Below are 21,835 nucleotides of genomic sequence, written 5' to 3'. Positions count from 1 at the left end.
TTCCCCAAAGTTCCCTTTATGACCCTTGCCAGTCAACCCCTCCTCTTCTCCAGAGGCAACCATTTGGGACTTCTGTGGCCATGGGTTGGTTCCTCCAGTGCCTGGATGTCACACAAAGGATGTCACATGAAGGTCATTGTGTGGGTCTTTCATTGAGTCTGGTTTCTTGTGCTCGGCACGGTTTTCAGATTTTCTGACACTGTTGTGTGTGTTGCAGTACTTTTTTCTTGTTGAGCAGGATTTCTTTGCATGGATCTATCACAACGCATCTATTTTCCTCACGATGGGCATTTGGGGTTGTTTCCTGTTTCAGGCTATATTGAACAAAGCGGCTACGGATATTCCTGCGTAAGTCATTTTGAGGACATGCTTCCATTTCTGTTGGGTAAAGACCTAGGAGTGAAACTTGTTGGGTCACAGGGCAGGTGGGTTTTTATTGTTTTTTTTTTAAAGTGTTGAACAGCCCTCCAGTAGATGCAGCACGTTACACCCCACAAGCGATGGATTCATGGTCCATTTGCTTCATTTGCTCCATGTCATCCCCAAATTGGGTGTTGTTGGTCACTTATTATGGCCATTCCAGTGCATATGGGATGGCATCTCAGTGTGGGTTTGCTTTGCAGTTCCCTGGTCACCAGTGGTATTGAGCAGTTGCACTGTATTTATTTATTTATTTATTTTATTTTTTTTAATTTTTATTTATTGTTAGTTTCAGGTGTACAGAACAATGCAATAGTTACCCTTTTCACCCTCACCAGGTAACAACCCCCCTCCCCCCATCTATTGCCCTCCCACCCCCCGATATCATGCTTATCTATTACAATTCCATTGAAACTCTACTCCATGTCCCGAGGTTATATGTATATATAATTATAGTTGACATACAGTATTATTCAGCATCAGTTTCAGAAATACAATGCGGTGGTCAGGCCTCTACATCAACTATGAAGTGGACTCCCCAAAAGGACATGGGTCCATCTGGCCCCCTAAGAAATACTTCCAACATTATTGATTATATTCCTCGGACTGTCTTTAGTTGCACTGTATTTAAATGGTTTCACCCATCTTCCCCAGGAAACACTGATATCCAAGGGTAGGAAGCATATATTATCTATCTTTTTATGCCTAGCCTCTATCCCAAGACCAGACATACAGCCAAATGCTTACAGAATAACAAAATATGTTTTAGAAATAAACAAAGAATATGTAGATATAACCCCAAAGGTTGAAAAGTAAGTTGAAAAAAAAACTGTAGACAAGGAAATCAAAATAGGTAAGCTTTTCCCTAGGATTACCTCAGTGATTATGTGGCTGCTTTGGTTAATACCCTCAGTTTTGCTAAATCCAGTGTCTTTGGTCATCCTCTTACGTGATCCATCAGCAGACTCTGACCCAAGTCACTCACTCCTTCCTTCTGGAAATATTGGGTTGTCAGAAAAGTCATGATGTATTTTTCTATGTTTTTCATTGCAAAAATGCGTCATGACTTTTCTGACAACCCAATACACCCCTCGCTTTGGATTCTAGGACACTACACCCCGCTACGTTTCCAACCTCCCAGCTTCGTCTCCTGTCTGGGTGCTTCTCATCTCGCCAGCGTGGGGCTCCCCGGCATTCAGCTCTAGACCCACTTCTGGGCTCCACAGTGACGTCACTGAGTGGCACTGCTTCACAGGCCGTCCGAGTGCTAAGGACTCCCAAAGCTCATCTCCGACCTGGGCCTCCTCCCGGAGCTGGAGGCTGTACTGACTCATCACCTCCCCTGCATGTCTAATGGCTGTCTGTCAGGGGTCAAACTGTGTCCCCCAAATAGACACATCGAAGCCCTATACCCCAGTACCAAATGTGACCTTTTTTGGAAATAGGGTCTTTGCAGATGGAATTAGTTAAGATGAGGTCATTAGGGTGAGCCCCAATCCAATACGACTGGCATCCTTAGAAGAGGAAAATGCCATGTGAAGACGCAGACATGCAGAGAACGTCATGGGACAGACAACCCAGGGAGAGACTGGAAAGACGTAGATGCAAGCCAAGGAACGCCAAGGCCTGACAGCAACCACCGGAAAGTGGGAAGAGACGAGAAAGGCCTCTCCCCAGAGTCTTGGAGGGACCATGGCCCTGCTGACACCTTGGTTTCAGATTTCTAGCCTCCAGAACCGTGAGAATGAATTTCTATTGCCGTAGACCACCCAGTTTGCAGTATCTGTTACAGCAGCCCCAGGAAACGAACACACCACCTCTAGTCTGATGTGCCCAGAGCGGAACTCCACCAGCCTGCTGCCCCCATGGACGGCGCCATGTCAGTCAGTGGGGCTCCCTCATGTCGGCTCCGGCCAAACAGCTGGGAGCCATGGGTAACGCCCCCCCTCCATGCCCCATGTCCAGACCATCAGGAAATTGCGCTGGCTCTATTTTCAGGTTCTGTTGGGCTCCTGCCCACTTCTTATCACCTCCACGAGGACCAAGGTGGTCAATGACATGGTCCTGTCCCACCTTTCCAACCAGTCTCCCCATGTCCTCCCATGGTCACTCCCAACCGGCGGCCACCGCGACCCTATAGTGTACAGGTCAGAGCTTGCCAGTCCTCTGCCCTCCCAAGGCTTTGGGTGTCTCTCTGTGTAACAGCCCAAGTCCTTACATGGCTGGCAAGTCCCTCACCTGTCCCCTGACCGCCATGCTCTTCCACGAACACTCCTGATGCTCTCAACTGGGGCCTTTCCTCCGGCTGCTTCTGCCTATGTGGACACCTGTGTGGCACATACGACATCACCTCCTCCCAGGCTTTACTCAGCGGGCACGTCTCAATGAAGCCAACCCTGGCCCCGCTTTGCAGCCCCCAGGCGCCCACCGGCACCACGTTCCCTCCCTCCCTTTGATCCCATCACACCCACACCTTCTAGCACAGTAACAGTAGTGGCGGGCATCTAACTGCATCTCCGTGCCAGGGACTCGACGCCTCATATACTCAGTAGGCCCTTGAACCGCATGGGTTTGAACTGCGCAAGTCCACTTAAGAGTTTTTTTATTTAATAAAGTGCAATTCTGTGAATGTATTTTCCCTTCCTCATAATTTTCTTAATAACATTTTCTCTTCTCTAGCTTACTTCACATTAGATAATACATATAACCTACAAAGTATTAATATGTGTTGATCCACTGTTTATGTCATCAGTAGGCTATTAGTTAAGTTTGGGGGGAGACAAAAGTTATCCGTGGATTTTTCAACTGCGTGGGAGTCCATGCCCCAACTCCTGAGCTGTTCAAAGGTCAGCTATATGAACTTGTTGATTCCTCACAGTAGCACTGCCATCACCACTTCACAGATAGGGAAACTGAGGTGCAGAGGGGCTGACGTGTCTGCTCATGCAGGGATGAGGGCAGAACTGGGGCTCGAACCCAGGCCGTCTTCCTCCAAATGCATTCTCTTCCTCCTAGGCTCCACGAGCTATCTCCTAATTCACTCATCCTACCCTTCCGGTGTGCCCTCCACCACCGGCGTGTAAGCTCTCTAGGGCAGGGACTTTTGCTGTTCATTTTGTCCCCAGTGCCCAGAGAACAGGGCCAGGCACATGGTAGACATGCAAGTATTTGCTGAATGAACAACTAAATTATTCTCAGAATCAAAGACACTAACATTTCCCTTGGTGCAAAGAAAATATAGATTCGGGAAACAAACAAACAAGGTACGGCCATGCACCTGAACATGATGTGTGCCCGTCTGCAGAGGCACAGTGTGGGGCTGTGGGCAAATACAGTGTCAGGTTTCTGCTCCCGTTGGACAGTGCGTCCCTAGTCTGCTAAGTGTGGTGGCCTTTCACTGTGAAAAGAGTGGAGAAAAATGGACAAATTGTCCTGGGAGTGCCTGTGGGGGCTGTGGCCACAATGAATACAATGGTGCCCGCGTTTCCTCAAACCAGAAGCTACTCTGTGATGCTAGAGACGTCCCTCCCCACCGCTGAAGGTCATGTCCGTGACAGCTGTGCAGGAATGGCTGAGAATGGGTCTGGAGACTGAGGCCCGAAGTAAATCTGAAAGGATGGCGACGAGATAGGGAAGAAAGAGATAATAAATGCCGCTGTCCACATCTTAACTTTGGGAAGCAAATTCTCAGCCCTGAAGCTCCATTTACTAACTCAATCGCCAGCAGATTTGCTGGGTCCCCCCCCAGAGACGGCAGATTGATTTTGGATGGAATGCAACTTTAACAGCTGTGTCATGTTTGATACCCCCCACCCCCCCCAACCACAACTTGAACTCGATTTTAGCTGAATTTCTCATAAACGTGGAAAGGGTGCTGAGTAAAACTCCATATACTGGGATTTTACTGGAGAGGAACTGGTGGTGCTGAGAAATTCCCATCTGTACCTAATGGTAGGTTGGCAACAGGTGAGGAAACAGGTGGAGATCCATTGGTGGTGACTCCAGCCAGGCCACACAGTCCTGGGGGGCAGGCAGGGCTCTCTCACATTTTCAGAAGCTCCCCACAACAGGACTTGCAAAGGGGGCAGGCATATTGGAATCTCTGCCATGGTTTTTCAAGCTCCCCTCAACTTCAATTGTTTTAAGACGTGAGCGGACCCCATTTACACCCACTTCTGTACATTTTTCTTAATGCGATCACTTCCTACGTCACACCTCCCATCTTAATCCAATGGTTTAAGATTTTTACGGAGGCCCCATCACATGGGCATGATTGATTAGATCTTTGGCCACAGGTGATCCTGCCTCCAGGGCCTCTCCCCTCCCTGGAGGTGGGGCTAAAATTTCCAACCCTCTAATCACAGGGTTGGGTCCCCATCCTTAGGGGCTTCCCAAAAGCCAGCTCATTATTATAACTCGGGTGTGGTTGAAAAGGGCTTGTTACAAATAACAAAAGACACCTTTACCACTCTAATCACTTAGGAACTGCCAAGGGTTTTGGAGGTCTGCCAGGAACGGACACTAACCGAACGTACATTTCTTCTCATAAATCACAACATTACACATGGTCAGTGTGAAACCGGCAAGTGCCTGGACCTCATCCGTCATCAGAGTGAAGTTCCAAAAGGCAACCTGTCAATCACCAAGGTTACTGTGTTCACAGCCGATGCCAATCCAAGCTGACTGGCATGGGCTCATGTCTGTAACCCACAGGCCCCCAGTCCTCACCACGGTGGCCACGCCACGTCATGTATTGCAATGGCTCCTGGAGGCAGGATGAGTGTGTCAGGTAGCTTGGGTGGAAGCAGGGGCGAGGGGTAGGGAAAATAACCACGGAATTCCCTCACGAGGCAAATCAGAGAACTTCAGGCCTTTCAAAGAAGAGAGCGTGGCTGTTAAGCAAGACCTATTGAGGACCTATAAAAAACTGCAGTGGGAAGTACTTTTTCTCAGTCATTAAAAGTCACGGATCGTAAAAGCGGCGGATTCCTGAACCAACATCCTTCCTGTCCATGCTCGTGGCCAGTGAGGGAAGCCTGCCATTTTTACGCGTGTTTGCTGGGTCTCTCAGGCAACCACACGCCCTACAGCCCAGTGGGGTGCATGTGGAAAGGCCAGCCGCCAGGCCGCCCAGGTTCTCAGGCTGGCATTTCTCCCGAAGCGCTTGCACAACGGGGCGTGGTCCAAGTGGACACAAGACCATTGATGGTGGCACAATGGCCCCAGTGACGGGGGACTGTCTCGGTAGACAGTTCATTCTTCTTTCCTGGGTGTGGAATTCCACCCACAGCCTCTGCATCATGTTAAAACCCAGTCCCTTTGCATACCCCCATTCTCACTTCTGCCGTGCTGGACAGAGGCACGGGACACAAAAGTAGAGCAAGTTACACCGAAACACAGACTCCATTATTTTCCACAGACACACTTCAAATGGCCCAGGCGTGCGGCACTACCCCTTCCCCCAGCCAGCTCGGCAGACGCCAGCTTTCAAAAAAATTCAGTTCAGAGTCACGGCTCAGCAAAGCTGGTCACCACCCCCGTCATTCCTAAAAACATACGATGTGAGGAGACGAATTGCCCAATAAACAAGGCAGCCACCAAGTCAGGCCAGGGAAGGCTATCCAGGGAGCAGTAAACGCTCCGGGTTGCGCTTCTCGTAATGTCTCTGAACAGCGGACAAGCCAACACCTTCTTCTGCTGGATGACGCTGCCAACGGACATTTCTCAGGTAGATTGCTCCCCAGGGCCACGACTCCCTTTTTGCAAGTAGTCTCAACCACAAAAGAAAATAGAAAAAATAATGCCACTCGCCCTGTAATTTTACACGATTCCCTGTGAAAAGACTGACACACAAAGCCTCTTCTGGACACCTCAGCCCACGCCATAGGCCAGCAAGGTCACCCGCTGCTTCCTTTCTCACAGAAGCTTCCAGAATCCTTTCCTGCCTCCTGGGGAGGGTTCAACTCCATGCACACACAGCAGTCTAACCCCAAATACGCTGTTCAGTCCCATAGGACACTGAAAATATACACATGTTGTCAAATTTGGGGAGTTTTGCCCATTCGAAGCACAAATGAAAATGATTCAGAAGCAAGTAAGGAAAACATTATCCACAGTCTACCATGAGAAGTGCAGACATGTGAAAATTCTATGACCTCCCCCGCAGACAAAAACTTTCTTCTTTGGCACATACTTCTCTGACTATATCCTCCAGTCCCAGCATTCCCACCCAAACCTGTGTAAGATTTTACGAAATAATCGTGAAACACGGACAACCCTCATGCACACGTTACAGGTGGGTGGAAACTGGACCCGTTTCGAATGTGAACGGCTCTTTTCTCCCATGTCGAGAGGGCAGTGCTGCCTTCCTGTCAGCATGGCTTGTCGCTTTGCTGAGCAGTGACAGGCACCCAGGGATCGAGTGGCACTCCACGAATCAGAGCATGTCTGGGCAGGTTCCTTCTGCCTGTGTCTGTCTGCTTTGTCATCTATGAAGGGAGTGACCAACCAGCATCCCGGGGAGACTGGGGGGAGTAAACGCAGTCACGTGAGTTAACTGCAGGTTCTCAGCGAGCGAGCAATAAATGCCAGCGTTGATCACAGATGCCACTTTCAGCAGAAAGACTGAGGTCACTGCTGACCATCCACACAACACACCCCATGATGACCCAAGGAACCTTTGGGCAAGGGCTAGATCCGGAGCAATTTGAATGGAACGGATCCCTTAGGGAATGTTCTTGGAGACAATCAGGACTTGGTTGCTATGCCTTGCGATGCCTAGACAGAGCTTATTCAGTTTTGAAACGGAACATTTTGTAGGGGCTCATTTTCCTCCTTTTGTTTTGGTGCATTTTTGCACCCTTGGTGGCATCTCCTATTGTCTACTAAATTCTCCCATTTGCCTATCTTTGCTCTCAATGAGCTCCTACAGTTGCTTGAGGACAAAATCCTTTCCCTTTGTCTCTCTATCTGATGGTCCCCATAGTGACAATAGGAATCGCTAATCCGTTCCTAAAATGGGGCGGCCCTGTATGTGAGCTCCATGTGGGAGTGGAGGGAATGGGGGGTGTGGTGGGGGATGCAGATGAAGGAGGCAAACCTGCCAAGAATCTGGAGCGAGATCACCAGGCTGAATTCCTGATACGTTTGTGCAAAAAATTTATTTAGATTTTTCTAGAATTGGCTAGGCTGCCTTAATTAATGTCCCAGCTGCTCTATAAAATAACCACACACTTAGCTCTTAAGTGTCCACGGATAGTCAAAGTTAGAAGCAAAAAGACGGAGGAGGTTGTTGGTGCCCACCACGCGCCCTGGCACTCACCCCAGTTTCCGGAGCTTTCTCCAGTGACAGACACAAGCCCCTCCAGGGCCTAGGGCAGGCTGGAGTGAAGGCCAGGGAGTGAATGCTCCTGAGGGCAGCCCTCACCCCCAAACACACAAGAGATGATGGACTGAGACCTGCCAGGTAACAGTTCCGAGTGTGCCTGTGGCACCTCCCAGGAGCCTGCAGCTGAGCCCAGATGCCCTCTGCCCTTTTTTCCTGCCTCCCTGCCCTGCCCCCACCAGTGTCTCAGGGGCAGGGAGAAACACCGGAAGGTTGACGCAGGCCAACCTCGCCTCATGCACCCCAAACACCAAATACAGAGAGTGCCAAAGAAATGGATACACATTTTAAGAAAGGAAAAACTCTTAAAATTGTAATACTCGATATATACCGAGAACAAACGATGACTACAAGTCACGTTTGACTTCTGCAATGACAAGAGGTGCTCAAAGTGGTTCCCATCAGCGTCCAGACACTTTTGATGATGGCGAAGTACTGCTTGAGCAACGCTGACCAAAGGGACCACTTGTATACATTTTTTTGCCACCCCCAGTATACTTGAACTCAGAGGCCCCGAATGAAACAAAATCAGGAAAGCTAAGAGCCTCGCAGGGCTAAGCACCGCCTACCACTGCCTCTTCTTAGCCTCCCGTTGAGCATCGGGCAGTCACCACACAGAAAGCCATCGGCCAATTGCTGCAGTAAGGTAAAGTGTTGCATTAAAGGGAAGAACTGGGTTATGCGCCTCGTTAGTGATAAGCAGCCTGTGATTTCTCAGATCACTGTCTCTTTTTCAGCAGGTTAATAGGGAAATTAGCAGACATTTAAATAATGGCTCATTTAACACAACGATTCCTAATTACAGGAGCAGCCCATCTGCTGATGTCTGAGGCAGGCGTGCCCACGGGCGGCGGCCTTTCCCACCCAGCCACTGGGCTGCTTGCCTGTTCCTGCACGTGACTGCCAGCGCCCAACACGTGAATCAGGTCCTTTCAACACTTCGAATTCTAGAAGTGAGCCTCATTTACTTAAACACATCTGCTTGAAGGAAGCAAACATCATTGCCAGGTGCCATTGCTCCATAACCTAAAATTAAGGCTGTTTTTGTAAAGATGGGGACATGTCACGAGAGACTGCTAGGCTCACCGTCTGTGCTGCGGTCTCTTCCTGCAAGTCAGGGGGACGAACCCCCGAGGGACGCTCAAACCCCCAGGCTCTACCTGGCACTGACTGAGGCCTCCGCGGTAGCCCTGGCACGAACAAAGAACAGAGCACGCAAGGTCTTAAATGCCTTTCAAAATGCTCTTGACTCAAACACCAGTCATCAATACACCACACAGCAAAGCACACAGAGTAATACAATAATTGGGTAAAATAGAGTAACGAACCAGCCCCAAAGTCAATCAGCGTCCTGGTGGTGCGAGGAAAGGGGGGCTGGTCCGGGAGGTCTGTCCGGCAGAGGTTCTGTCCGAACAGAGTAGAGCAGAGTGGAAGGTTCTCGGAGCAGAGCGACAGCGTGGTCACCTCTCAGTCGAGACCAGCTCTCTGAGCTACAAAAGTCCTTAGTTCTTGAAGTTGAGTGCCTTCCTGACATCACCTTATGGCACAGCGAGCTGGTGACCCTGACGTCCTCCTATCTTCAATAGCAGACCTTCGGGGTATAGCTGGTTACATCCAGGTGTCAGGGCAACCGGGCAGCTCCCTAGGCGTTGTCTGCTAAGTTCTCTGTGTGTGTCCAAAATGGAGTTACTCTTGCTCACACAAAGCTCATTCTAACAGCTCCCAGGGGTGCTCTACCCAGGGACATCGTTTGCAAAGGGTCCACTCGACACAAACAGATGCTTAGCTAAGACAGCTTGTCATTCAGTTTATTCAGGCTGTGTGTGTGTGTGTGTGTGTGTGTGTGCGCGCGTGCGTGTGGACAGACACACTTATGTTTCCACTATTGCATCATGGGCCCTACTAGGAAAACATGTGTCCGGAGCCATGCAGATTCTCTGGCTCCTTCTGGAAATACCGCAACTGCCCAGTGGACTGGGGGAAGGGTCCTGGGCTCGGCACCTGGTTCCAGTACGTGGTGACAGTCTTCCACGGAGTGTTTGGCAGGTTACGCTGACAGAGGTTGAGAGGGTAGGATCTAAGGTGCTGGGAGGGTTGGTGTGGGGTCACTGTTTGCAGAACCTGAGAGTTGTCCCCAGACCAGACACGGGAGAAGAACCTCCCTGGACACGGGAGAAGAACCTCTGCTCCTGAAATCTGTCTCTGAGGGTCGGGGGTGATTACTAGAGAGCGGGGGTACTCCCTGAATCCTGAAATTTTGCAAGCCACCCATCCCTGTTCGGAAGAGGTAAAGGGTAAGATGGGGAGATTTCATCACATAGCCCCTGCCCTTAAATGTGCTCGCAGCAGTGGTCCGTTATTAGGATGCTGGTTTCTAGTTCATTTCCTACACTGTCTCTAAAGCAGAATAGCGTGGAAAATGCCAGCTTCGGGTCTGTTAGGCCGGGGTCTGAGCCCTGGCTTAGCTTCCTTTTGGCTGTGGAGCCTCAGGTGAATGATACACCCTCTCTGAGGCTCGGGGTCCTCATCTATAAAGTGCAGTCATGAAGACTTGCTCTGGGGAGCGCGTGAGATAATATATGTATGTATGACGCACCCAGAATAGTGCCTGGCACATGAGATATTTTAATTTCCCAAAGAGGGGTGTGACTCTGCCTTTCCTCTTGTTACAGGGCTGACTTCTCCTATCACTGTGCCAGACACGACTTGCATCAAATTACCCACCAGACTTTCCCTTGAGTCTCCGCATTGCAGCTAGCCTGGACGCAGATCAGGAGCGGTGTGCAAAACCTCTGAACTGGCCCGGTGTGTGCAGCCATCCTGGTGCACCACGACTGCCTGCAGCCAGGGATGTTGAGATGGGCGTGACCATGAGCTAAAACATTTGGGAGTGACCCGTGGGTGGGCAGTGCTCACACTGCACTGGAACAAGGCAGAGTTCCACGCAGGAAGGCTCTAATCCCAGGGTCACTGATACTGGTTTCACGCTACTTGCCTTTCCTTCCCCACACTGGTCAGCAGCCACTCTGTCCCCTGGGTGGCTGCGAAAACTCCTCCATTCCCTTTCTCTCTGCCTCCACTTCCTTGATTCCATGTGTCCTATCTCTTATACTTCTGGAATCTTCCTGAAGTTGCTTACGTTCCTCTCTCTCCCCTCCCACCTCCTTGGGTCACCCTAGTGGCTTTGTGTTGTTTGCTCTGAGCATGGTACCTGGCACACAGTAAGTGCCCAGTAAAGGCTGTTGAATGAATGAATGGTGCCCTAACATCACCGAGGCCATCCTGTCCCAAGAGACTTACGTCCATTTAGATTGAGTTCTCTGGCCCGGCTTTTCTCAGGGCCCCATGTCGTCCCTGGGGTTTTGGTGACTCTGGGGTCTCTCAATCCCAGCGCCTCCTGAGCTCTAAGGACAATTTTTAACACTGGTGTTAACAGCATTGGCACACTTGGAAAAGGAGGGAAATCACCCTCTAAGCCCATTACCCTAATGGAGCCGTCTGTGGGTTTCCAACTCTCAGTCTCATCCTGACATGCGCTGACTCCCGGCTTGTCTCACTCAATTCTCTAAGGCTCTACATCCTTTAAGGATCCTGACACTCGGAGACGACATCCACATGCAGGTCCCAGGGGTGCAATCACAAATCCAGGGCCGCCCCTGGACCAGGGACAGGCAGATCCAGGGTCAGAGCTCCGAGCTGATACCCCACCGGGATCAAAGCTCGCGCATCAGCCGTGTCACACCTGAAGAAGGTGTCTGGTTGTTTGCCGAGCAGCTGCACATGGTGGCATTTATTTCAGAGATGACAACATTTAGTGCCTGGTTCTCTGCTTGGAGCAACCTCGCATCAACCAAGCTTCCGGACGGCAGAGCTGGAAGCCAGAAAGTGCTTATTTGTTTGCAAAGGGGATATTCAGTGACAGGTGGGCTAGATGCTGCCACCTGCTTGGCCAGCCCCTCCCTCTCTGTAGGCAAACTTGGGAGGGGGCTGCGGAGGCACAGAAAGCGCACAAGGGCACCCTTTCTATGGAGGATGTCACGGCCTGGGCGGTTCCCTCAACCCCGGAGGTTCCCCAATCTACCTGCTGGCAGGCAGCAACTCCATTGATGGAGGAATGAAGGCGGATATTTAAACAGTCACGAGTGAGAGTCACAAGGCTGGACCTCATTCACCGAAGCCAGTAAAAAGAATGATCCCTTTTCCCATGGCAAAGAAGACTCACACTAAACTGCTTCTCGGAAAGCACTATTAAAAAGGACAAAAGCAGGTTTGTCCCATTTTTTTGTGATTGTGGGGGAAGGGGGACAATAGGAAAACTTCTGTTGACACAAGGCAAGGCATCCTACTGAAGGGGTGGAGATATTCGCCAATGACCCTTCTGGTAAGGGCATAATATCCAAAATTTATAAAGAACTCATATAACTTAACACCAAAAAACAAACAAATCAATTAAAAAATGGGCAAAGGACCGGAATGGACATTTCTTCACAGAGGACATACAGATGACCAATAGACATATAAAAAGATGGTCAACGTCACTAATCATCAGAGAAATGCAAATTAATACCACAATGAGATATCACCTCACACCTGTCACAATGGCTATCATCAATAAATCAACAAACAACAAGTATTGGCAAGGATGCAGGGAAAAGGGACCCCTCATGCACTGTTGATGGGACTGCAGATTGGTGCAGCCGCTATGGAAAACAGTATGGAGGTTCCTCAAAAAATTAAACATAGAACTACCTTATGACCCAGCAATTCCATTCTTGGGTATTTATCCAAAGAAATTCAAAACACTAATTCGAAAAGACATATGCACCCCTATGTTCACTGCAGCAGTATTTACAACAGCCAAGATATGGAAGCAACGTAAGTGTCTATCAATAGACAAATGGATAAAGAATAGGTGGTACATTTATACAACAGAATATTACTCAGACATATAAAAGAATGAACGTTTACCATTTGTTACAACATGGGTGGACCTAGAGGATATTATGCTGAGTGAGATAAGTCAGACAGAGAAAGACAAATACCATGTGATCTCACTTATATGTGGGATCTAAAGAAAGTAAGTGAACAAACAAAACAGAAACGGGCTCATAGATACAGAGAATAAAATGATGGTTGCCAGATGGAGGGGGGTTGGGAGGGCAGAGTGAAAAAGATGAAGGGATTAAGAAGTACAAATTGGTAGTTACAACATAGTCTTGGGGATGTAAAGCATAGGAAATATAATCAATAATATTGTAATAACTATGTACAGTGCTAGGTGGGTACTAGACTCATTGGGGAGTTCACTTCATAAATTATATAAATGTCTAACCACTATTCTATATACCTGAAACTAACATAAAATAACATTGAATGTCAGCTGTAATTGAAAAGTTAAAATACTACTTTAAATTCTGTAGGGAAAAAAAAGAAATTAATTTCTCAGCCCTTTGCCCTGACACTCAACACACTTAAAAAAAAAAACCTCTGTTTATTATGACATGTGTCATAACCAATTTTAAACTGTGTAAAACATGAAAGAACTAGGAAAGTAAGTTTCCTAATAGGGCGATGGACTGCCAATCATACAACCCACTATTTTGAATTATGCATACACATGACTAAATAATGACTACACTGTATTTTAAACTCACCCACCAAGTGGCCTTATGAGGTTAGCCTCTCGAGTTCATTCTATGAAAATGCACTTAAGATGCTATCAGAGTGCTTTGGAAGCAGAAAACGTGATTTAAGTCCCAAGTGTCACAAAGATACAAACACCTAGCAACACTGGTGACTGTACCTGAGTGTGTGAATGATAATGACCTATAATCTGAGGTTCCTCATATTCAGCTCACTGTGGAACTCTGTGACCTAGCCTTTCACTGACATCATAAAATCTAAACGGGTATTTCCATTTCACCTAATCTCTTTGCACGCTGATCGGATCAGCCCACACTTGGACTGTGTCACACAAGAGTGGCCACCGTTTTCTGGTTTGCGACCCTGTGCTAATTTCGGGCCGGCCACTTCAGGAACAGGCTATTTCTATGTGGTTTCTAAAAGGCTTTGATATGTTTTCCTTGTTAAACCCACGAGAAAAATAAAGGTATTTGAACACGCGTATAGCGATCAAAGATATTCTCTGCTAAAAAGATTTTTTAAAGCCCTTCCAAGTAAATTCCTCTCAGGAAAGACCTTAAATCTCCGTTGATCTCCACATTTTTATGGTGTCCAGACATTTTGAAAGCATGCTACCCAGGAGAACTGACAGACGCATCCCTCTTTTGCTTCTATACCAGCGAAACACAGATGCTTTCTTCATTAGGGTATAGAAGAGTCGCACGAAATCTTCCAGAACATTCTAGAAATGGGAAAAATTAGGACTAGGCCAAAAAAAAAAAGGCAACATATTACCCTTGGCAAAGTCTCCAACATACCTGTGAGAGCTCTTCGATATTATCATTAAACACGTTGGATGCAGCGAAAGTAGAGACAGATATTAGCCTCTGGCCATGGCACTGGCCCCACGCATCACCCACTCAGGACACATCACGCCCTCAGTTCCCCCTTCTGCCTTCTGAATCATCAGCTCTTCCCCTTCTAGCAGGATCACTTCCCCCACCTGCTTCCAAACTGTTACATTTCCCATCTTGAGAAAGTCAACACCCCACCCCCTCTTCCAACCCCAGCCCCGTCCGTGTCTCTGCCTTCCTTTCACAACAGAGCCCCTTGAAAGAGTCCGCTGCACTCATGGTCTCCAATCCTCCCTTCCTCACTCGAAGGCTCCACCCCACCACCCCGGGAAAGCACCTCTTCTCCACGTCAGCCATGACGCTTAGGTGCCAAAGTAAACCACTGGACCCTCTCTCCCTGGGGCCATCGTGGGATTTGGGACTGTCCGTGAGTGACTCTCGGCAACCACGACACCGCCATCTTCTAGTCCTCCTCCCGTCTTCCTGGCTGCTTCTCCTCAGGGCCCTGGAGAGTCCTCTGTACCTCCCCAACCTCTAAGTTGTGGGGTGTCTCACAGGCCCGTCCTCGGAACTCACCTCCTCTGTCTAGACTCACCACAGGGAATTGCCTCCCTCTAACCTCGTGGCTTTACACGTCTCCTCTGCACAGCTGACTCTGGGATTTAGGTCTCCGCCGGTGACCTCTTGCTGGACTGCCAGACCCTTATGCAGCTGCTACTGGGCCACTCACCTTGGACGTTGAAAAAGGCATCTCAATTTTGCATTTCCAAAAATCACCTCCCAATTTACCCTCTCTACCATGAAACTCTCATCAAGTACAATCCCACTCTCATTTCTCTCAGCCCCTCTCTGCCACGACTCCCACACTGTGCTCCTGAATGGACCCTTCCATGGGGTTCCTGGGAACCCGAAACCCAAGCACATGTTCTTCTCAGGGCCTTTGCATGGGCTGTTCCTCTGCCTCGAACACCCTTCCCCACAGATCTCACCCCCTCTCTTTCTTCAGGTCACTGCCCCCTCATTAGCGATGCCTCCCCTGGCCACCTTATGTCGATTAGTAACACTTCCCCGCTCCTGGCATGCTTTTGCCCATGTTTTAATGCTTTTCACTGTATCGCCGCCATCTAGCTATAATTGTTTACTTGGCTTGTCTGTCTCTCCCCCATAAAACGTCAGATCCTGCAAGGCAGGACCTTCTGTTATTCGCTTTGAGGCTCACAGCGGTGCCTTCTCGGCCGAGTAAGCACGGAGCGCATGTGGGATATTTACTGACTGCATTTAGTCACATGTGAAGTACAGCAACTGCCTTCACAAAACAACAACCAGACTCAACCACTCACTAGACTAGGCTTTACTAAGACATACAAAAATTGAAGAATCGAAGTGAATGTTAGGATCATTGTTTGGTCCATTGGAATCACTCCAGGAATTAAAACTATAGAGAGAATCTCCAGCCCAGCGATTGGAGCCTGGAGTCCATACATGTAACAAGGTGCCAGGTGACTAATGTTCAGCCAGCCAGGTACGGGGGCCCCTGATGGGCTCCGGCCTCCTGTAATGCAGCATTCACTGCCCTAGAGAACCACCCCGGACAGGTGGTCAGGTTTGTGCTGGACGCCTCCGTGACGGGAGGCTCACTACCTTATGCCCCAACTCCTGCCAACTTCAGGGCATTCATTTTAGAACATTCCTCCTTTCTCAGTTTAATTCAAGAACTATTTCTTGAGGACCTACCCTGTGCCAGGCACAAGGGTCCATCCTGGGCAAGAGGGAGTCAGTGCCTGTCCTCAGGGAATTTCCACAACTTCCCTGGGTCCCATTTAAAGCCACCATCCAATCTCATGTCACCTTCCGACAATCCACTAACAAATATCTGATTATCAATTTCCATACGCGCCAACTAAAAACCACCCATGCCATGATGTGTGTACCAGACACCAGGTTGCAGGTACATCTGTCCACGTAGCACAAAGACCTGTGAAAATAACTCTTAGTAAAAAACAATTCCCTAAAAGCACTAAAAACTATATAAAAGTCATCCTTGGAAAAGGGGATTTGCACTCGATCAAGGCGTTTGAGCTCTCCGATACAGCCCGCCCCATCCAATCAGGGCCACGCACTTTTAGCATCCAAGTGAAGTTTTAAAACAATCCAGTTTTAGTTTTAATCACTGACAGAACAGGGCTTGCTAGTTTGGAAAATATTGATTACTCTTGGAAACTACCAAAATGCACTCAAAATGATTTCTCCCACCGCCAAACCAGATTTCCCTCAGAAATGAGTGTCAGTGCAGATTTTGGGGGAGAAAAAAATTCACCCCATGCTTTCCTGAACTCTGATTTATACGAAGAGTCTTGCAGCCTCACTGCAGAGCGTCGTTAATATGCCCCTAACGAGCACACCCGTCACACCTCTTGGTTCCGGGACAAAGTGGAGATTTGAGCTGGCTGCTCGGTCTTAAGCGCTCCCCCCAGGGGCCACCAGGGCTGGAGATCAATGAGCTATGGGCCTGGCCGGAGATGAGAACGCAAGCGTCACAGCTGAGAGCCTCATGCTCTTCTTAAGTGCCAGCTTCCGTACAAAACGTTTCAATCCTTTGTGCTTTGAGTGCTCAGGAGGGCAGACAGCTAGATGGCCTTGGCCCCTGGAGGACTGGCTATAAAAAAAGCCATCATTTTCTGGTTCACCTGAATGTCACGATTTTGCCCCAAGTGGATATGACTTGATTTGTGAAAAACAAACTTTATGAAACGTGCTTCTCTTCGGTCTACCGTTAGTGTGATAGGAGCGAGTAGTTTCTGGGGCTCGGTGTGTTTCTGTTATATGAACATCCACTTATTGAAGGCCAGGCGGGATGTCACAGCACAGGGACAATCCTGTCCCAGAAGGCCCGCCCCCATCCTGCCGACATAAAATGGTTGGGGGAGTGATGCTGGAACAGGAGGGGTGGGAGACCTGGGGTGCCTGCGCCCTGGAGTCTGTCAGGGCCTGAGGCCGGAGCTGAAGTGGCTGCACATCGGGACCCAATCAGGGGCTCGGACGTCAGCAGGGTGTATCAGTTTGCTGGGGCCGCCAACACAAAATACGACAGACTTGGGCGGCTTAAACCACAGAAATTCATTTTCACACACTTCTGGAGGCTGGAAGGCCGCGATGCCAGCAGGGGTGGTTGCGTGTCCTGTGGCCTCTCTCCTCAGCTTGCATACCTCAGCCCCCTGTCGTGTCTTCATTTCGTTCATCTCCGCTACTTATTAGAACACCAGTCAGATAGGATCAGGGCCCTTCCTGACGGCCTCGTTTTCAGTTAATTATCCTTTAAGGACCCTAAATACAGTCGCATTCTGAGGTGTTGGGGGTTAGGACCTCAACATATGAACTTGGGTGGGGGGCACAGTTCAGCCCATGGCAGGGGCCGGACCAGCACACGCAGAGATAAGGCCCCGAGACCCTGCAGATCACATAGTTTCAATCCGAGACCCTGTAGGATACGGACACTGAGAAGATGGAGGCGAGACAGACTCAACAATCAGGGCTTCTCTAAGTTTCCGCAGCTCACTGTGAGATGTGATAAAAAAAATGTGATGAATGTTTAAATTTTAAAAAAATTATTACAGTAAAAGACACATTGCCATTAACCCCTCTCAAAATACTCCCCCTCACTTCGAACACACTTATCCCACTGCTTTGCCACTTTCTGAAGCAGTTCTGGAAGTCCTCTTTCGTGAGTGTCTTTACGTCATCCTCCATCATGACTGCTCCGTGTCACACATCGATTCTGGTGTATGGCAATTTCTGTCAAGTAAAAACATTACGGTGTGCCCTCATCCACCTTATTCACCGGATCTGGCACCCTGAGACTTCTGGCTCTTCCCCAAATTCAAAATGATTCAGGTCATCGAGGCAGCCAGGACAGCACAACTAAAGACACTCACAAAAGAGGATTTCCAGAACAGCTTCAAAAAGTGGCAAGAATGATGGGATAAGTGTGTTTGAAGCGAGAGGGAGTATTTTTTGGGGGTGGTGGTGGTTAATAGCAATGTGTCTCTTACTGTAATAAATTTTTTATTTAAACATGCACAGTATTGTTTGATCACACCCTGTATATTTACTACAGACCAACCGAGGTAAACTGAGGCCTGAATTTAAATGTCAAAGGATTTGGACAGACTCATAAACCCAACAAAGTGTTGCTCTCACTGTCACTGTCACCAGCTGTGTAATGCAGAGCCCTGCTGCAGATGGAGTTCACAGGAGGAGGTTTGAGGGAGGTCTGTCCACTGGGGTGTAGGCCGGGCTAGGGATGGCATGGGCTGAGGCACCCAGGGCCCCGCAGCCGCTGTGGGGACCCTGACTTGGAGGGGCAGGCTCGGGCTGCGGCTGGGAAGCACCTGCCGTCAGAAGGTGCAGCCGTGGAGAGACGCGCAGCCAGGCTGCACTGGACGGGAAGGTGTGTGTGACCCGGAGCGAAGCCAGGAGGAAACGGAGTTGGGCGTTCTGTGTGTGGAGGGAGGCTGGTCCCCCTGACAGGGGACAGAAGGGCCACCCCCCTGCTTGCTGAGTCCCCTGGGGGTGCCATTTTCATCTGGGCACCCAGATCAAATGCCTCCTGCTGGGCACTGGGCAGGGCCCCACGGCCCCCACAGAGGCATCCTGGCCTTCCCTGGCCTCTCCCCTCTCGCTCCCACGGGAAGAAGGTGGGGAAGAGGGCGGGATGGCCGCAGGGGGGAGGAGGAGGGGTCAGCAGGCTCCGCAGCCAGCCCGCTTCCCTGCAGACACAGGTGGAGACAATGGGCAGTCACAGAGCTGGCCCCTTGACTGCTGAGATTGTTTTTGAAAAAAGAGGGCGGAGCTCAGGCTCACGGGGCATAACTCAGACAAGCTAATTGGGAAGAGGGCCAAGAAGTAGGCCACACCTAGGCCCCGCATGGCAATCACGGCTGGGAGGCGACGTTTATGGGTTAGACAGAGCTTGCAATTGTTCACTTCTATTCTGGGACTGCTCGGGCAGAGCAGCTTATTAAAGAAGGCCACCGGTGTATTCTCCACAAGGCCAAGTGTCAGGGATAGACCGGGGCACGGACAAATGAGGGACTCTCTACTGAGCATCTGCGCTTCTCCAGCTGGCCTGAGCACCAGGCTTGCTGGCCGCGTGCAGCAACGGGCAGTCTCTCTTGACTCAAACCAGGCCCACCCTCCTTACAAGACTCCCGAGTTCAGGCTAGTGACGCTGAAAACTCCTGGATTAACTGTTTAGTAAGAAAACCATTTCTGAGCACCCAACCCTGCACGTGTACATCTGTCACGCGTGTGCCAGCAGGCAGCTCAGCACCGTGGATCAGAGCACGCGGTCTGGGACCGGCCCACCGTCTTCAAATCCTGGCTTTGCCCTCGTGAATTGTGTGGCCTCAGCAATGTCACCGTCTGTGCCTCAGTTTCCTCATCTGTAAAATGGGTTGGTACATGGTAAACCCTCATCTTCCGGAACGTCAATCAGTAGCTCTAGCAAACTAACCAGAAGGCACTACTTCTCTGTAGTTTGTTGTTGTTTTCCTTAAACAAGTAAAATTCTTGGAAAGAATTAATTAATTCTGTTTCCAGGTTAAGGGTTCAAACATGGTTCTGTAGGCAGCAACCGTCTATCACCTTTGGTAAGTAGAAAAGTCAAATAATGATGGAAAAAATGTAAACACATCATCAAAGACTCTCTCCATAGCAGGATTTTCTTTTGAAGAGCATTTTCTAACTGGGTGTTAAAACATCACCTCAAAGGGGCATGTTTTAATGGTGTTTATTATTTTTTTCAGTATCTTCTAAGTAGCATATCTCTGCCTGCCACTTGTAATCCTAAAAGTCAGCAATTCTGGGACTGTGGCTTCCTGGGAAATAAAAGCATGCAACTCATCTGTAGAGGTCTTAATTCTTTAAAACAAACCAAACCAATAAAGTGCTGAAGGCTGCAAACTGATGTGACGGGCTGGAAGCAAAGGAACAAGTAAGGGAGCAGAGGTTGTGCTCGCCGAGCTGCAGATTCACCTTTGTCCTGGACAACCTCCGGAGAGAACGGCCTGCATAAGTGTATCTGCCTTCTGAGACGGACAGCAGCACACCGTCCACTCGTTTCTCCACCCAGCTCTCCTCACTTGATGCTTTCCAAGGTCGTCCCTCACCCATCACAGCTGCATGGTGTCCCACGGTGTGGATGCGGGTGGTTTACTGCACCAGTTGGCCCCTTTCGATGAAAATCCGGGTTGTTACAATCATTGGCTGTTACAGTGCAAGTCATGTTACAATGAACAGACTTGCGAATTGCTGCTCATATTTTTTTCCCCGATGTAACTCTTGTGCAAACTCCTAGGAGTTGGATTTCTGAGTTAAAGGATACATGCATATGGAATTTGGCTAAACATTTCCCAACTCCCCTCTGTAGGGCTTGTGCAATGAGGTATCCTTTTAATAGAACTTTCTCTTCAAACGAGCTCTGTAAATTGTTCTTCCCCATCCTTGAATGAAATCTTGAACAAAGCCTGTATTTTTCCAATAGCCTTGTGGTAGCCCATTTATTTTTAGGTATTAAAAGTCCAGTCTCATCTAGCACCAACGTTTCTATCTGGCACCCGATATCCTGGGCTTTAGACTCAGAGACCTACAGAGCGGGAGGGGAGACATGGTTCGATTCATTTCTATCTCCCTACCTGCTCACGATGCCACCCGATTTCTCCAGGACAGAAACAGGAGGAAAGGAGGAGTTCGATGGCGGACATAAACTGGACTTCACGGTGGGTATATTCTTGGTGTGGCTGATGGCTATATGCTCACCTTTTCCCTTGTGGGGTACGCAGTGGGCTCCTCAAAGCACTGTCTCCCCTTCCCCCACACCCACCACAGATGCCCCCACATGCAGCTTCCTGATGCGGATGAACCCACTGCTGGCCAGCTGGCCACTTAGGCTCCCTCCTTAGTCGCTAGCACCTAACAATCTAACCCAAAGGCCAGCAAACCTTGTCTGTATAGGACCAGGTGGTGAATCAGGCAGCCTTTGGCAATATGGTATCTACTTCAGCTACTCCGCTCTGACACTGTGGTGGGGACAAGTCAGTATGGCCGTGTTCCCGTAAAACTCAGTTTACAAAACCAGGCAGACCTGGCCACGGGCCTCAGACTGCTGATGCCTGTTTGACCCCATACAACCACCCCCCCCGGTGGTCCTCTCATGTGGGGCTCCTTGGATGATGCCAAAGTTTAGATCCCTGTGACAGAGTCCACACCTTGTCCACTGGAAATAGGTGCCTTGCCAATAACAGCAACAGATACAATAATAACAGGCGTTTACACTTGTCCTCTTCTTTTCTGGAGATTTCCAGGAGACAAAAAGAATGGCAACTTGCCTTAAACTATTTTTTTAATTATTAAGATATTTTTTCTCAAAAAGTTTTCATGACGCATCATTTGGAATGTTTTTGGCTGGCAGTAAACAGCCAAAACAGCCACAGGTTTGAAGTGGATCCAACAAGCAGGGATTTGTTTTTCTCCATACCAGGAAGTCTCTCGAGATAGC

The 21,835-nt window shown here is 49.2% G+C and overlaps 1 protein-coding gene across 1 annotated transcript in view; it reads right to left on the bottom strand.

The window, feature by feature from the left end:
* The window catches only part of BACE2 (beta-secretase 2), an 87,778-nt gene that overhangs the window by 52,980 nt on the left and 12,963 nt on the right, over nucleotides 1-21,835 (bottom strand). The gene's annotated exons all lie outside the window — the stretch shown is intronic.

This window comes from Hipposideros armiger, unplaced genomic scaffold (genome assembly GCF_001890085.2).
Source record: "Hipposideros armiger isolate ML-2016 unplaced genomic scaffold, ASM189008v1 scaffold_653, whole genome shotgun sequence".
Classification (NCBI taxonomy): domain Eukaryota; kingdom Metazoa; phylum Chordata; class Mammalia; order Chiroptera; family Hipposideridae; genus Hipposideros; species Hipposideros armiger.
Note: the sequence above shows the minus strand (reverse complement) of the source record. Positions and strands in the feature narration are given on the sequence as shown.